The sequence below is a fragment of the Cygnus olor genome, chromosome 6, assembly GCF_009769625.2.
Source record: "Cygnus olor isolate bCygOlo1 chromosome 6, bCygOlo1.pri.v2, whole genome shotgun sequence".
In the NCBI taxonomy this organism is placed as follows: Eukaryota; Metazoa; Chordata; class Aves; order Anseriformes; family Anatidae; genus Cygnus; species Cygnus olor.
The window spans coordinates 7,297,733-7,315,979 of NC_049174.1; the positions used below are offsets into that span (position 1 = coordinate 7,297,733).

Sequence of the window (18,247 nt, forward strand, 5' to 3'; positions counted from 1 at the left end):
GTACAGTATTCCCAATTATGGGAAAACTCACTGTAGGCAGCTCTTCTTTAACTTCTGAAAGGGTCTTGTTCCTTTTAAAAACCTTCCATTACTGTCTAACTGCACTGAAAAATTCTCACTCTTCAGAATTATTTGCAGTGTATTTCAGAAGAATACTATGTCATTTATAATCCAATGAAAGCCCTACTATTGACTCGGGGGTAGTCTCCATTAAAATATTAAATTATAGAACCTGTCTAAAAAATCACTAGGAGAGATGCATTAACTCCGATTATTTCGATAGGTCAGTGTGACTCTAGTTACAGTGGTGGGGCACTGCAGTCTCGATGCCATCCCACGGCTCTTAGTGACAGCAGTCCTGCTCCCACAGAAACGAAAAGTAAAATCTCAGCATTTCCAAAACTCGGAGCCCCTGGGAATTTTACCATGCTCAGTGAGTTCAGAAGTTGGCATCTGTTGTTCCTAATTATTCCATAATAATTAGTGATGCAAATCCCACTTGGGGAGGATCTTCCCTGTGCTTTCAGAAACTAACAACAGAAGACAGAGCCCTTGGAGCCGAGGTTCAATGCTCAGTGAGGTGATTATGCAGTTATGTTAGTAAGGCATAGAAAGAGTGAGCCAGCTGCCTCCGCCGCTCCTGATAACACAAAGAATGATATTTTCTACTTGTTGTGACTTCAAGACAAAATGCAAAGTATTATCTGATGCATCAGTGATTTACAGCTGAGAAAGTCTATGTAGACCTAATCATTTTTGTTTTTAAATACCCAGCTACCCCCCCAAAAAAATGCTAGCTACGTTAACACAGCTGAATATTAGGATGATTTCAGATGAAAATAATTTCCAGTGTGTTGACAAAATTATTCCAGTAATTCTGTTCTTGATGATCTTATCTCAGATTATGTCTGTCAAACCTTACCGTGAGAGAAGATTTGGGCCCTCTGATTCCAGTCTTTTCAGTAAATGTTTATCTCAACTTTAACATTCTTGTAAGGTACAAAATTATATCTTTATTGTGGAGTTACAGTAATTACAGTATATCTCGAGAGATTGCGAATCGTTCCAAAGAGGACAAATGCTGTCTGAACAACAGTTATCCGTAGTGCAGGGTCAGAATAGCCTGGGTAGCACTGGAGGACCATGCAATTTGGATTTTAAAATTGGACATTAAAAAACGTTCTTCTGTTGTTTCTATCCCCAAGAAGAGGTGGATCTGATTTTGGGCTACAACTTCCAGGGGTATCTGCACTGTCTCATCTCCAACGCGGTGGCCAAATTTTACTCTTGTTGAGGAATGGCTGTTGGGCTTGCAAATAGAGAGGTGTTGCTATCTCATTGTGCCAGCCCATCCCTCTATCCCCTTTTTGTGTCTCTTTTTAAAATTGTCTCTCAGTAATATGTAAAGTCTGATTAGCCCCAGAAGTGATCAGCTGTCTAGATTGCATCAGGAAATTTCGTATTCATGCAAAAAACTTAAAACATGCTTCTTACTCTCTTAGATGATTTAGTTTCAGTGCACAGTGTATCTTCACTGTGTGACTGTTGCTGTCTCATGAAAAAACAAGAGGTCACAGAATGACAGCGGTATCAGCTTGGGGAGCTCTCCAGATGTCTCTAGTCCAGCCTCCCACTTGGAGCAGGACCGTCACTAAGTCAGCCCTGGCTTTCTCCAGCCAACTCGTGGAAATCTCCAAGGGCAGGCTTTCCACCACCTCTCCGGTAGCTGTTTCAGGGCTGCACTACTCTCTTCGTGAAATGACTTTTTCTAGCATCCAGTCTTGACCTCCTTATCAACTTACTGTGGCCACCATTCCATCTTTAACTGTCTGCCCCTGCCAGGAAGAGTTTGGCTCTGTTACCTTCATAACTCCATTCAAGTGGCTCTAGACAACTCTGTCAGACTGAACAAGGCTCTCCTGCCTAGGTCTTGTTCCCTGAACCCTTCTCCCTGGTTGACATCCCAGCACTGCCTGCCATTTGCTGATGATGCAGGAAGTATATATAGCCAAAAAAGCTATACAAGAAACAAATGCTTAGTACTGGATGCAAAGAAGAGAACCTGAAATGCAAACCATGGTTATAAAAAAAAAAAAAAAAAAAAAAAAAAAAAAAAAAAAGAGAGAAAGAGAAGAAAAAAAAGAAAAAAGGAAATGGAGACTTTTGAATATCTTTGACCTGCTGAAGTTACTGGAAAAGTCTGCCATTGACTTCAGTGGCTTTTGAGCCATGCCTGTGCAAGACCACTGCATGGGGTCCTGTTTTCCCATTCTTTATAACTTCCTAGCCTGTTGGAAATCCCTTAATTCTGCATGTAGACAACAACAGGACATTGAGATTCTTTCATTTGGACCCTGAACAAGATGTCAGTCACAGTGGTCATGCAATCAGAGCCCTTTGCCTGAAGGTTATACAGTGAAATTCAACTTTCTTACCTGCCTTTGTCAGTCCAGGCTCAGGATTTTGGTTCCTACACAGCAGGTAAGTGCTTTATCTGGCTAGCCAGTCTAACTCCTGTTTCTGCTCTGCAGCTCTCTGTTTTTCACCAGATATTTCATTCAGGACCTGAGGAATCCAGACCACAATGAACACTATTCAAACTTTTAGCAGTAAATAACAGATGCAATTTCAATGAGTCAACATTTTCTGACAGAAGTAAAATGTGATCAGGAAATCCCTGACCTGATCTAAACCTTACTGAAGTTTTGTTCAGTGTGTAAATTTTCTTCATTGCAGAGTTGTAAATCATCATTTTACTACAGACATTGACAAATTCTGCTCTCCTGATGCAGAAACAGTGTTGCCATCTCTTCCTATTAATTTTCATCATCTTTCTCATAGTAATTGTTGTTTTAAATCTCCTTCACCTAAATTCCTCTGAGTATTGCCTTGGGGTTTGTTTGGTTTTGATTGTTTGTTTGCTTGGGGAGTTGTTTTCTTTTGTTTTAAGCATGTTTTCTACCCATAAAAGAGAAAAACTTTAAAACCCAATTGAACTGTAAGAAGCAAAAAACAAAGTGTAAATGAAAAGAACAAATACCAATGCTCCCCTTCATTTTTTCAGCCAATTTCATCTAGCTTTAAAACATTTCAGTGTAGATACCAGCAACCTCCTGTTGCGAGTCAGTGTAGGATTCAGAGGATGGCACGCTATGTGTGTCATCTGCATCATCTACCTCTTACTAGACTGATGCTTTATTTCCCATGTAAATACTGTGACATTTTCCCTCTCTTCCCTGTTCTTGCTTGGTGCTGGCTGTTTTGGTTATGTAATTAATTGCAGAGGTATTTATTAAAAGAGGGTTTTTCTTTCAAGATACTTGGTCCAACCTTTGCTCTCCCCTGCTGTTGTCGTAGTAAAGCGCACTTCCACAATTAACTGTTAAGTGGGGATGTAAATTAAGCTGCTGGACTCACAGATAAATGAAACTGTCACATGTATAATCGTAGGCAAAATGGCTAAAATTTGAGCCATTTTCATTGGCCTATTATTGCAGTTTTCTATTGCTAAAATAATAAATCATTGTTTCGAAAGAGGTATGTTCCATATGAGAGAGAGGAAAAGAACTATTGCATATGCAATAAGGTAGGATGTTGGGAGATTTTTAAGCAGTGCTTTTGTATAAGAGAGCTTTGGCAAGGCCCCAGGCCCATTGTAAGTTAGAAAATAATTGTTTCAATGGGATGCAGTGCTGTGCTGGGTGCTCTGCCAGGGTGCTCGAAGGAGATGCGGAGAGCGAGTGCGGCGTGTAGGCAGGCTGGGGAAGCACCGGGCTTATGCTCTACCAATGCCTGCTCCCAGTTGGTGCCCAGGCTGGGTCTGTAGCTCCACGTAAAGTGTCCCTCAGTCTTGTCTGCTCAACTGTGAGTCTCCTTCAGGGTCTGCATCTTACCACGCGCCTGTGCCGTAGTTCATTTGGTGATTTGCATTGGGACATATGGCAGCACCGTGGTATAAAACACAGCAAATGACTTTAAAAATTCTTGGCAAGCTTTAATTTTTCCCCCCAAAGTAATTCTTCCGTAAGGTTTGTTTCTGTTTGAAAGCAAGTGTGGGTGTATTTGATCATTTCCTTTCTTGTGCGACATCCAAGAGACTTATTCATATGCCAGGTGACTAGAACATATCTTTCACTTAGAAGTGAAATGGGAACAGTTTGGTACCTGCTTTTGATGCCTTTTTCAGACCACTGTGTGTAACTTTAGCCTCTCTGTTATTGTGCAGGTATTTGGAGCACTCGGTAGTGCTTTTCTTGGTATATCAACTGGATGTTTTGATTAGTTAAAACTTCCATTTGAGGAAAACCCAAGATTAGAAATTCAAGTTTCATTAACTGTGCCTACAGCAGAAAGTCATCAGAGTTTCAAATAGGTCTCAGGAGCACAAGAAGCTATAAATCATTCAAGCTCGTTAGAAAGTTGTTTAAGCTCTTTTGTTTATTATCCTAAAATTCTCTATTGTGCAGTATTTTATCCTCTATGTAAGATCCCTGAAACTCCACATTATTATGAAAAACAAATGCAGGTCTTTGTAATTATTTGATCTGTTTCATGGGGGAAACTTTTGAGATGTCATATGAAGGACCTATATTGCACGTAGAAAAAAAAAAAAGACATTAGGCAGTTTTTAGCAAAGTTACTGAGGATATTCAACCCCTCAAAGAGAGAGATGTTAGGGAATTGATGGAAGCCCCTTCTTTAGAAAATTATGCCACTTTAAGGAGTCTCCAGGGGGTCACTCCAGCATACTGTTTGCTTCTAAAAGTACTGACCTTAGTGTCTCTGTTCACCCTAAAACTAAAATTTAAACCTTAAACCTTATCAGTAGTATTGATAAAGGAACCCTATCCCAGACTGCAATTCCAACTTTTAATTGGGGAATATTACATCCTGTAGGCTCTGAATAGGTCCAACGCAGTTGCAGATCCAATTCAATATGTGAAGTGTTTGGTCTTTCTGCAATTTCCCAATATTGCAATTTTCCCAGAAATACTAACAGATAAAGCAATTTTAGCTATTCCTCAGTGGCATTCTCTGTACTGATTTCAGGCTCTTCTTGAAATGCTAATATATCATCCTCACTGCTGTACTCTTGCAGCCTGTTCCCTGAAGGGGATTCAGATTGCCTTCTTAGTAGCAGATTATTTCCTGATCACATTTCTTATATCAGGGAATCCATGTATTCAGCAAGAGACTGAAGCACAGTGATCATTTTACAATTTAGCTTTATCTAGTCATCTATTAGCAAGTCATATGATATTTCAAGTCGTTTTAGCTTTGATGAGGAAAAGAGCTCGCCAAGACATTAATCACTCAGTAGTTTGTATACAAAGCAAATCAGTGCCTCAAAGCATCTGAATAAACTACTGTGTCTTTGCCTAAAAACCAGATATTCTCTCTATCAAGGGCATTGGAGGATGTTAACAGATGCCTTCCTGTGTCTACTTTGCTGGACCATTTAATGCTAATCTAGTGTTAGATTACCTTTCTGAAACTGCTAATAAAATCTGTTACATTACTGTGTTTAGCTGAGGCCCCAGGGCTTCGGAGATGAGATTTCTATCCACTGACAAATCATGGCTGGGTGAAAACTCAAAACAGATACTATTCTGCATCAGGTGTGAAACACACTCGCATCCTAATCCTCCCAAATGATGCAGTAATGGAGAGATGTATAAAACGTTTGTTTATTCCACAGAAAAGATTTCATGTGGGGATGAGGGCAGGGGAATACATATCCTTGAGCTATATGCAATTGCAGGAAGGCCAAAGTGGATGTGAAATGCTTTCTTTCTGGTATGTTAGTGCTTGGCACCCAGGGAATGCAGATTTTAAGGCCCATATACCATACAAAGTGGTAAAAGCTCAGACCCTATTTGTTTTTCCAGCCCTGCTGGTCTCACTGGTGCAAGCAGTCCAGGGAATTCAGGAACCCCAAATGGAAGAGGGTCTTGCTAAGAGATTTTCAGCTGCCATAAAGCAGTATCACTCTTATGCCTCAGTGTAATTATGGCTGTTAAACTTCTGGGGCAAGTACTGCAAGAGTCAGTAAGTAAAATGGACCCTGGAGAACATCTCTCCATATGGCAGCATGACTGGAAGACGATGAGATTTTTCCAAGACTAATGTGACCCATCAGAGCTTTGTGCTCACATTATTGATGGAGTTACTGTATTGCATTAACTGCCAAAATGTCTTCCCGCTTAACAAATGACAAACTGCGTTTTACAATATTGGTATTCTTGGACGATTCCCCTGGAAAACATCTCAGATTCCTTCGTGCAGGGTGCCTTTGGGGGTCTTTCATGTTTTGGATGGCTAGTGCTGGCTAGAGCCCAACAGGAATGCAATTTGGAAGGAAGCCCCCGAGTTTGATTTTTCACAGCGTTGTACTTGTGCAGCCCTTTAAACCTGGGTTCTGAGAGCAGGAAACAAAACACCTCCCAGGCAGAAAGTCAGGACACCATGCTGCCTTTGTTCACTCTGTGCCTTTGGAGTGCCACCTGAAACTGGAAACCAGCAGGAAAGAAAGGCTGCTCTTTCTGCTTTCCGAGCCATGCATCCAGTTCCTTCTACTTCAGATGGCAGCAGATGAGCTACTCATCCAGACTTTCTTTATAATCTCTGCTAAGAAACAGGCATTTCTACAGCATGATTCATCTGATCTACCTCAGATGCCTGCACTAGGAGGAGGTGGGACACACTGCTTCCCCCTGCCACCTGTGAAGGGAGGCTCTGCATGCCGAGTTCAGAGGTAGGCATCTAATCTCCTATGACAGAGATCTTAGCCCATATGTTCAGACCCTTCCCCTCACTATCTTGCTTGGACCTTTCAGAGAAAAAGGCCTTTTCTGAGTCAGACTGTACGTGTGGTTTTTGGCAGCTGAGCACTCCAAAACACAAAGCCCAGTGCAGGGTCCTCAGACTTAGAAGAGGAAATTCCCAAATTAAAACCTACATTTCTAAGTCTTGCTTCTTTTGGAGGAGATGTGCCTATCCCGGTGGCATCAAGGATCCTGGCTGATGTTCAGTGATGCTCTTCCAGCAGAAGTTCTGAGCTCTGCTGTGGGTGAATTGCCCTCCAACAAAGCGGGACCCCACACCTGGTGGGATGTTGGTTCCCACTGGGTGCTTCCACAAGGAGACAGCAACTTCCTTTCAGAAGCGCGTGTGATAAGTATAGCTGTGGGCTTGATTCCCTATTGTCCACCCTTGTTACAGCAAGGATCAATCCTACACATGGCAGTTTTCTGCCAGACATTTTGCTTCAGCAGCCCAACCCTCTCTCGGCATGGTTTGCCTGGGTGGCCAGGCTTTCAGCTGGTTGGCAGACTTTGCTGTGACTGTAATGGGAGAAAAATGAAGAATGACTCAAAGGCACCCGCTGAAATAAAGAGCCAAATAGCTTTGTTTATAGAGGGGGAAGGAAATTAAGGGTTGGTGTGAAAAAAGGCTGGGAAATGAAGTGAAGATAAACTAGAAAAAGGCAAGCAATCAGTAGACTGGATGGTCTTTTTTTGTTCTTGAAAAGTCTCTGCTCTTATGAATACCGGTGACCCTTGAAGGATCTCTCTGATTGATGGGACAACTCCAGCTAAGTGGGGAACACAGCTGTACATTTTTCATAGATCCTAGAGACAGGCCTGCTATCAAAGGCTCGGTAGCAGCTTGGATGGCTCTTTTCTAACCCTTATGCACTGCTAATAGACGTTCTGCAGGCTGCCAAAGGAGGGATAATGAAAATCAAGCCAAGGGAGGTCTAAAAACCTCATTCCATCAAGGACAGTGTCTGCTGTGTGAATTGTCAGGAAAGGTTTAGATATTGGCACAGCCTGCTCTCCTGGAGGCAGGACAGTCAGGCAACTGAATTCTCCATAAATTTTCCTGTCATTCATCTGCCAGTAGTATTTTTCAGAAAGGCTGCTGTTCCATCCACGTACTCCCTTTTGTAATCGAATGATGATTTATTATCTAAGCAATGAAGAAAAATATATTGCCTTGGAATTTATGAATGCGTAATGATATGTAAGCCATAATAATGAATCACTCCTTTCCCTCCCCTCCCTTCCCCATGTATATTTGGATGTTTATTTCCATATAAATTTCCATTTATTTATGTCCTCCTAAGTTCTCCTTCACAAAGGGGAATTCCCAAGTTAAGGTGCTGGAGCGTTTGAGATACCTGAGTTAAAGAACAAACAAACTGCATGCCTGCCAGCTTTTTACTTCCCATCTGTACTTGTTTCCCAATTCCTGATCCTCATCTGAGCTATTGCTGTCGCATCTCCCTTGCCGATGTCATTTTGACTCATGCAACTATTTTTTGCAGGTGTGGGTGCGGAGCATTGCCCAAGTGTGAGTGCAGACTGAGGTAAGCCATACTCCTTGACCACTTGGCTCCTGTTGTGTGGTCCAGCATGGACCAGACCAGGCACAGCCAAGTGCTGGATCCCCCACGGGCTGTCCTGGCGAGAGGTGCCCATCGTGTGTGCCCTCTATGCCACAGTGTCACATGCCTTAAAGGCTGTCTAGTCCAGAGTCTTAGGTATTGCTTGTACTTGTAGCAAGACTGAAGGAGCCAAGAGCCTAACATATCCCAGGCTGTGAAGAATAAGAGAAAAAAACCTCCTCTAACACCCTCGAGGGAGCAGTGTTCGAGAGCAACTGAAGCCTGCCGTGAAGTGGTATGACCCTGGTGATGTGACTTGAAGTAACTCCAAATTACGTGCTGTATTCAGGTGTTGAACTCAGCTATCGTGAAGCCTAGCCTTCAATGCAGGGTTATTTTTTCCACTTTAATGCATTATTCAATCTGGACCCATTTTGGAAGACAAGGCAGTGTTCAATGGCAGAGCCATTACGAAAGAAGGAATCTGTCTGAACTAGGTTGAAAATTGAGGAAGTCGATTCAGTGCAATGGCCTTGGCCAATGCTGCGCTCCACAAGATGGGGTACATCAGAGTAATTCCATGATGGGGAGGAGTGACACTGGTGAAACCACACCTGAGTTCCCCTCCACACACCCTCCACAACCTCTGCTACTGTTTGCCAGGGAAATTTCTAGCTAGGCTGACTCTTGTGTTTATTTTCTAGAGTTATTTTTGCAAACTTTTGTGTGCTATTTACGAGCTTCCCCAATTGGTTACTGTTATGCTGGGCTTGAAATTTAGTTAGCAAAATGTATTCTTTTATGCTGGAGATGTCAAAAGAGCTTCATGGAGGTTAGAGACCGAGATCTACCAAAATTCAGAAGAAGCTGGGTAGCTAGCACAGAGAAATGTCATTGGCAGTCCCTGGTTAGGCCATTTTGTTGTAGTTGGTATATTCAGAACATGTCACAGAAAAAAAAAAAAATTGTTGCCCATAAGAGCTGTAGGGAACAATCCCACAGTTTTGGCTGCTCTGTTAAAGTCTCATAAGGCAGGATAGACAATGCAGCAAGCTTCACCCCTGGGGGGCTACAACACGTGGTTCTGAAGGGATTAATAAACCCACTGTATTTCAATAGGTGCTGTAACAAGACGGTATTGCAAAAGTGTCTCAAATACTGAGTAGGACTTTGGCCAGAGGCAGGCTCTTCAGTGTCTGGAAGCGCGCACACACAGGCGCTCTTAGCTCGCTCAAGACTAAGTTGGTCTTTAGCAAAATGAAGACGTTACTGGAAAAACAAAACTTTATCCGTCCTTGCAGGCTGCATTTGCATTTGAATGGTTTTTATTCTTTTCATGCTCATAAAAAGTGTTATATTAAATATTAATATGGTATTTTTCTTGTGTTACTGTACACTTTCCACACACCTGGAAATTAACTCCATTGTAACCACAATAACCTCCCAAAAGAAGACAAAAAAACCTGTTTATACTAGTGGAAGAATATTGCAAAAGCAGATTGAAGAGTTTCATTTTTCCACCGGCCTGCCAAATTCCTTGACTGACATTACTAAAGATATAGGCATGACTATCTCTATGTTCCTTTATTATTAAAATGCAGCAGAACAACAGGGCAGGCAGCGCTTGGTAAAACACAGTGATAAGACTCCTAAAAACCTGCTTAACAGCCTTATCTCATCTCAGGGAGCTTCGCTCTCTGGAGGTAAGCCCAAATGAGCACGAACGTTTTGAGTCATGCTGCAGGGTGCCTTGACCCTGGCTTTTCTGCAGGCCTGGGACCTGTGCATGTGTGAGAAGGAACAGGGACCACGTGAATTCACTGGCTGGCATGCTGAAGGCACACCAGACATCCTTGTTCATGCTGCCATGATCTCCATGGCAGGCAGTTGCTGTTGGTTCTGGTGCGGTGCCTTTTGTGCTTTATGCTGGCTTGAGCAGAATTCAGTGCACTTTGCTCTCCATAGCAATACCAGTGCTCTGATTGTTTCCAAGTTTTTCAGCATTAGGTTCTCGTATTTCCAAGCAAGACATGAATATGTACATTTAAACTTGAATTTGGAGCAGCACGGAAAATGAAGAAGGCAATTTTCCATAGGTATAATGGACTTTGGACACATAGTATCTAAAAGTACAGTAATTGCATTTTCATGCTCTCATTATAAAATCTACCAAGGTATCTCAGCTGTCATCCCTCATTAAAGTGCTATTTTATCTGCATGTTGGCCATGGAAACTCCATGTCCATGTTTTAAATAAAAATAGGGAAAAGATTCTCTTGAGTGGGCCTGGTTTGCAATTTATACATTGCATACTGGCTGACTGGTCTTGTTGGGTTGACCTCACAGAGAAGGGAAAAGCTGAAACAATCAAGATTATCCCTGCCTGATAAGAGAGGAACTGCTGACTGGGCTCAGCCACGTGTTTGATTGCACATGCTAAGCTAACAGACTATAGTATTTACATGACTTCACTAAACACTTAAATCTATTTTGTGGACAAAAGGATTTTAAGTTAATTTATTTTGTTGAGAGAATAATTTAAGCAAATTAGCATTTTGTTGACAGAATTATGATGAAATTCATTTTGTCTACATAACTGATTGGACAGTTAGCAGAATGCATTTTCTTCACAGAATCCAGTATGTGCCACGACTGTCAAATACGGTTTCCTCCACGGTTTCAAGTTGTTCTGTCAACAGAATGAATACAAAATCCTTTTGTCTACAAAATGAACTTAGGTGTTAATTGTTTGTCAATAAGGAGTGCAAAGCCAAATGATCCTCTGTTGAACACTGATAAAAATGTACAGGGGTGTGTGTGCAGGGTTGTGTGTGCGTGCAGACATGCACAGCTGTGCCCCTCGCTTTATTGTCAGAGTCCAAATGTCACAAAGCAAGAGCCTGGCAGGGAATGGCATCTGATCCACGCTGGGGTTAGGCATGGTCTGGGTATTACGGTCGTGTTGGGAGCATCGTGAGGAATTAAGTAGTGTAGAAATGCAGAACACGGGGGCTGGAGAGCTGTCAGTATTGTTTCTAGCAGGGATTCAAATCCTCTCTCTGTGAGCATTGATTCTGGCTCTTCTTGGTATGGTACAGCACACGCGGGATGCAGAGGTTTTCCTACCTGGAAGAATTGTATCACAAATAGATGTGGCAGATGAGGAGCAGGGAGAGGATGTGTTGTATTCAGATCATGCTGGCTGGGAGCTGCGGCTTAATGAAATGAACTCATTAGTTTGAAGTCCGATGGGGAAACACCTCTTAGGGACCATGAATTGATTTGAATCCTGTTGAGTGCACAAACCATCCTCTCCTTCTGGACAGACACAAATTAAGGAGGTACACCATGAACTTTGTGCCCATAAAAGATGGAAATTTCACTTAAACCCTGATTTTAAACACAGTTGGGCTCATCTGAAGCCCACTGATGGCTTTCATTTTATTTTTGCCATTTTCTTTTTTTCTTAGTTTTGAAGACACACTGTTAGCAAGTATTCATATACTCAATTTTGAAGGTGCCATCTGGGATGTCAGCTCTCAGCACCTCTTGGGTAGACCAGGGAACATAATGGAGAAAATGTTGTGTGGTTTTCTCTGAAAATATTATATTTTTGGAGCAGCCTGCCTAGCAATAAATATCTGGAAAGGAGCAAGAAAAAAAAAGAAATATTCCCTCATTAAAAGTATCATAAAAATTGCACAAAATTATTTTTTTTCCTTCCCCTCTCCTCCTTTGTGCTTTTAAGAGGGTTAAAGTTAATGGAGGGTAGAAAAAATATGAAATAAAGCTATGAAGAAATATGACAGTGTCATAGTGCAACATCAAAGTTCAGCCCTCTAATATGTTTTCATGTTCAATCAGGACAAAACAACCAACTAATCCCCAAGTTCATTTATGCTGCTTAAAGTACCCTGGCTTTCAGCTCTGCTAATTGTCAGAAAAGCCAAAAGGAAAGAAAAGCAGTCCATTTTCAGCTGTGTTTTGTCTAAATATTCTAGTCACTGCCAGGGTTTTGAGGTTAAGGAGAGGTACATCGGGTATGGAGAGGCAAGGTTAAAGGCATGAAGGTTGTTTCTCCTAATGAGGTTTGTCATTTACAAGGGCATAATCATCTCTGTTTTCTGCAAGGGAACATTTATGTCAAAAGCACTATGTGAGACACTGTTTTCACGTTCTTTTGCAGAATGTGACCTTTCAGAGAAATGCAGACCCATACCTGACAGTTTAGGGCTGCTCAGGCACGGCACGTGTTGCAGCAGCGCTGGCGGGGGCTCAGCTGACGGTGGGACCTTCCAGCTAACGTTGGACACAAAGAGCAACTGACCTCACATCTCAAGGTGACAACTCCAGTGGGGCTCAAGTGCCCACTTATTTATTATTTATATTTATTATTTATTAGGTGCATTTTTTACAGAGCTTCCAAAACGTTTTGTTACTGGCTTTTGCCTTTTGCGCCCTGGTGTGAACAACTGGTCTGTGGGGCTGAGCAGGAGCAACAGTTGGGGTTTTGCAGTTTGATTATACCATTTACTCACACTTCTTCGGTTGAGTGCATTATGCTGCGTCCTGCAAAGAGGCACAATTGCTCTTGCTGCGGAAGGTAAAGCAAATCAGATGTGTCAGTCTCCCTTGTTGCTCAACACAGCCACTAATGACTGCAGCATATGTTGCTGCTTCCCAGGCCACTAGGAGCTCGATGCATCTGTTACTCCTGCGGGAGTAAAGCCCTGATTGTCAATACCATCATCCCCATGCTCTTTAGTCAGCAGAACCATGGTGATGTTAGCCCTTGTGTTAGCTGGTCCCAGGGTGGCAGCTCAAGAAGGATTGTGTTGGAGAGGGAGCGCTGGGAAACCCATGGAGTATTAGGTAGCAGCTGGGGACCATGATACACTCATCTGTAATACGCAAATGATGTAAGCACCTCACAGAAATCCCAGCCCAGAAATAAAAAGGTTGCAAATTGCAGATGTTATATTAACATAGGTTTGCAAAGCACTCACTGGGGGCTGCAGGCATAAACTGTCCAGGTAATAAAAAAACACAGTGCTAGTGCTGAGGGACCTCTTGCAAGCCAGGATTTTCAAAACCATGTGGCACCTGTCACGTGGGGTGTCTGTAAATCTGGTCAGTGTGCTATGAACTTAACACTGCAAGACCGCATGCTTAAAATGGCCCATACAAAATGACGAAAAGGGCTTTAGTCACCTTTGTATTTCACATACCTCCTCACTGCTCATCGACTCACATATTTGCATACTTGCCAGCAGATCACACTGCATTTCCTTTTTGCTCTGAGGTCAAGTCTGCGGTATAGGCAAAGTCCCACCTATTCATAAAACTGATTTTGCAGCCTGGTAACTCTTCAGGGAGAGTGGGATTTTAATGCAGGCAAAAGCAGGACAGTTGGAAAAATAATAAAAAAAAATCTGTACAATGTGCTATAAGGAGGAGAGAAGGGAGTATTTGCTATTAAACTTATGTTATATCTTATAATGAAAACAAAATTTAAGCCACTAGAAAGGGCAAACACTACTCTCTTTTGCCTACATGAATTTTTGCTAGTGGCTCCAGCATAATCATCTCCTAAATGACTTGGCCTACATTACATCTTGCTTTCTAGGTGAAACCGTAAGTGTCACTTTTGTATGTAGAGGTGATGTAACAGACCTCCTCAGTATATAAATTATTACCAGCTTCTTTTAAGGCCCTAAAAACTAAGTGCATGAATGACTACAGCTTCTTAGCAAGGTCTACCTGCAAAGGTCATGTAGCATTATTTTGAGTGTAAACCACAGAAGTGGTTCCTGGAAAGGCTGTGTGGTATTTTGATATGAGGAGCATAAATGGCAGTAGTTATTCCACGTGTATCAGAAAGAATGGAGATGCATGTGGTTAACAGCTTTGTGTGCAGCAGAGTGGTTAGATCACCCTGGCTGCATGCAGGCCACCAGTTGTTTCTGCTTTTCAGGGCATTTGCTCTTGTTTTGTCCGACAGAATCCCAAACTAATGGAGCTGTCACTGTAATCTGACAGGTAGCTAACATAAAAAGGGGGCAAGATACATGACTCAGAGAAGCACTCAGTTGGAGCTATCTCATTATTCACATGCAGGAAATCAATCAGAGAGTGGTGTAATTTGAAGGAAAATAAAATAATATAATATATGTATACTTCACAGTCTATACAGGTGAGCATTTTAAACCTGTGCTGGAGAGCTTTTCTTGCTCTGAGGCATTTTTTTCTGCTGTTACCACAGGGAATACCACAGGTTCCACTTACCTGGAGCTGTGTGTCTGCCAGGACCGTCTCTCCATTAGACACTCCCAGCACCCTCACAAAGCAGCTGATATCCTCTCTGGACCGCTCAGCACCAGATTAGAGTCCTGCCACCAGCTCCCTGTGTTTGAAAGGTAGTGGGTGCACACCTGGCAACTGAGGGTCTGGAAATGTACCACATTAAACTCTTCTCAAAGCAAAACACATTTTCAAACTCACCTTTAGCCTGATTGAGGCCCCACTATACCCACTTTTGGGAATGTTTTTCATTCTTAATGACCAAAGAAATAGCCTACCTTTCTTTTTTGGCAAAGAGGGCTCAATTATTTCATTGAGAGGGGCAGCATCAGCAGTGTTAGCTTTCTTCTCTTTTTATAGCTTAATGAAAAAGCATAAGAATGATGCTTAGAAACAATAGGGTTGACTCATAAGGGATGACTGTATGTGACTCATAAGATGTGAAATTATTCCAGAAACTTGAAGTATATGTACATGTGCTGAGACTTGGACTTGGGGGGGTTATTTTTCGTAACTGGAAGAAGAATACTTACTGTGTATTTTGAGATGTGCCTGACATACAGTAACATGTTCTGTACAATTGTATATGTGACTAATGAGATTCCGTGGCCTTTCTATGATATTCCCAGTCCTTGAGGAAATTGAGCATTAATGATGCTTTCCACATCCTTTGCTTTAACTTGGAAGGCTACTGCGGATGGCTGATACAGGGGGAACTGTAAGTTTCTAAAGAAACTTCTTTTGATACAGATAGCATGAGAAGGAAGTTCCCAAACCAAGGGTTAATCTAGGAGGATCCACAGAATTGTCCTAGGGTTTTTGCACTGATTGGCGCCAGCTTTGCCAGTTTGCTTTGGAAGCTAGGAAAGCCTGACTGAGATGTCTGTGCAAGGGAAGTTACACCCTGAGGGTTAATGGCTGATCTCTTTAAGCAGCACAATTACGCACCAAGCATCCCTGAGTGACAAAGATACCTTTTCACTGTTGCAGCCTAACAAATCCTTTTGATCCCTTAATTGTCTCGTTCAATTAGAAAAGAAAGATGCCACTTGCTTTCCCTCTGCTGAGCATGTCCTTGCGGTCAGTTGGGTGCAGGCATCCTCGGAGCAAGACTTGGGGTCTGAGCTGGACAAGCACTTACCCAGGGAGCTTCATTGGTTTTCCAGCCCAGAATAGGCATTTGCAGCTTTTCATTACCATGTGTTGGCAAGAAAATGGCATTGGGATAGATTAATGAAATGAGCCTGCTTGAATGGGGCTACTAAGCTATCGATCAGTTTCCCCTAAACCTGCTTGGTTTTCCTGGGTCATAACTGAAGCTACTTTTTCCTTAAAATGAAGAAAGCTCATGGGATTACATCTGCCAACATTATTTTCAGATACTGTGACATGTAGTGGCATCTTGTCCCATTAATTTGCAACTTGGAGAACATAAAGATGTTAAAAGAATAGGTCATGGTAGAAGGGGATAGTTCATAACACATCTGAATTTGAGGGACCTGTTATTCCACTCCTCTCAGGTTTATAGTTTCCTTTATTTGGCTGCCTATGACACAAACAGCAGCTTTTCCTCATATGCATATAGGTCCTTACTCACTGCCCTTGGACTCTGTGCCAAGGTCCTGTTATTGAGGTGCATGAACAACCTAACCTTAAGGGAGCATGTCTTTGGTATGGTTTTGATTTAAAATTAATGCTTCCTGTGCCACATACAATTGTTTAATGTGGGTTGTGGGGTTGCTATCTGAGAAAACCAACCAAGTTTGCAGTTAATGCAAGCAGCTGAGTTACCTTCTCTCCTTTTTTGAAGAGCAATCAGGTGGGATGGGAGGGAGACCATTGATGAAACTCAGGTGGTCTTTAGGCCACATCCCAGGTGACAGTCATTTCCAAAATGACCTTTGTATGTTGGGCTGTGCACATGCTTGGGTGGGAGGAGAGCACACAGCATTTTCCTGCAGTGCTAGAGGAGCTGATGTGAGATCATAGGTTGGAGGATTTTATTGGGAAAGTTGCACCCTGTGCCTGCCCAGAGAGCCCCAGCCTGGCTGATGTGGTTCTGAACATGCCATGGGTATGTGTTAAAGCACTGGTCACCTCTTCTCTCTGTACTCCACTTGCAATTGCTTATCAAAAGGAACATGAAGAGGCTGTCATAGTAGCATGCCATGCTATAAATAATGGCTTTGCTGTGCCGAATATGAGCCTTTCAGTGACTGGAGCAGAGACGGCTGCTGACAGAAGGCTGAATTGTTCAGCAACAGCAGACACCAGGATTAAGTGTGAGATTTGGAAACTGCCTCATAACTTGCACAGGAATGTTAATGTGTGACATCAAAGATCATCCGTGTTGTAAGGCATTCATTCTCACAGTGAACTTGCTGTAGGTAGGATTTTTCTCCTGGAAAAAAAAATTAAGAACACAGATTTGTGTAACTCTTTCCAAGTTCCTAGCCTATTTTAAAGATACGGTCTGTCGCTCCCCTTTACTGCATGCAGCCCTTATCCCAGCCCTAGTCTGGCTCCATTCAGCAATGCTTATCATCAAGTGGGCACATACCCAATACAGATGGTGTTTTAAAGAACAAGGTGTCTTCTGAAAAATCCTCGTGTTATAAATTTACCCTCTCAGTCAAGTGTGTGTCTGGCACTTGATTTGTCCACCAAATGCATGTCATACACAGAAACTTGTGCTCACATTGGGATTTAGCCTTTACTGGAGAGCTCAGGACACCTAGACTTGCACTTTGAGGTATGGACAGCTGGGGCACGAGAAGGGGGGAACCTGGCAGCCCCTCTCGGCAAGGAAACTGCCCCAGGCTCTACCCGGGGTGATTTGCTCTGGGGCATCCAGCCAGCAAGGTGCAAGTCCCAGCATGGCTACTGCTGTTCTGCTCAGAGTGGCCCTGAAGTGCTCAGGGCACCTGAAGCTGGGTGTACGACATCCTCATTTAATAAGGAAAGCCACTCTGTATTAACGACACCAGCTATTATAACTGACTATGAAGATCTGCTTAGATGGGAGAGGATGGGATGTGACATGAAAACACCGATGTCCTTGGTGCTGTTTTGCTTTTTACAAATAGCAAATCTAATGTCTTAGAGACTTTGCAGGGCACAAAAGTAGCTTTCTGTGGTAACTTGTTTGGAAAAAGTGACCAACGTTAGATCCCCATGGCAGAAAGTGCAGCAGTCCAACAGCTTGATACAGTGCTTACAACCACGGGTTCGTTCCTTCTTGCCTGTACCAAAATCAGTAAACAAAATTTATATCAACAGCATAAGAGATTTGGCAGCAGATCCAGCAGGTTTTAAAACCTTGGCAGGAGTTTAAAACCAATCAAAGTAAACCCACATTATTTTTTTTTTCATGAAGGCATTCATTTCAATTGTATCTCAACATACATTTGTACATGTACGGTGGGGGAAAAAAATGTTATCCTCCATTTTCCCTTGCCTAATTCCAGTCCATTATTCATCATTAGCATTGGTCAAAGAAAAAAAAAAAAGAAAATTTATTTATTTCAGGGAATTTGTTGAAAATCCAGTCATGCTATTC

The 18,247-nt window shown here is 42.4% G+C and overlaps 1 long non-coding RNA gene across 1 annotated transcript; it reads left to right on the forward strand.

The window, feature by feature from the left end:
- The first annotated feature begins 2,234 nt into the window (after window positions 1–2,234).
- On the forward strand, window positions 2,235–17,088 carry LOC121072531. Its single transcript, XR_005821289.1, has 4 exons — window positions 2,235–2,481; window positions 8,330–8,371; window positions 12,575–12,728; window positions 14,651–17,088. It is a non-coding gene; the product is annotated as an uncharacterized LOC121072531 (long non-coding RNA).
- The last annotated feature ends 1,159 nt before the right edge of the window (window positions 17,089–18,247 follow it).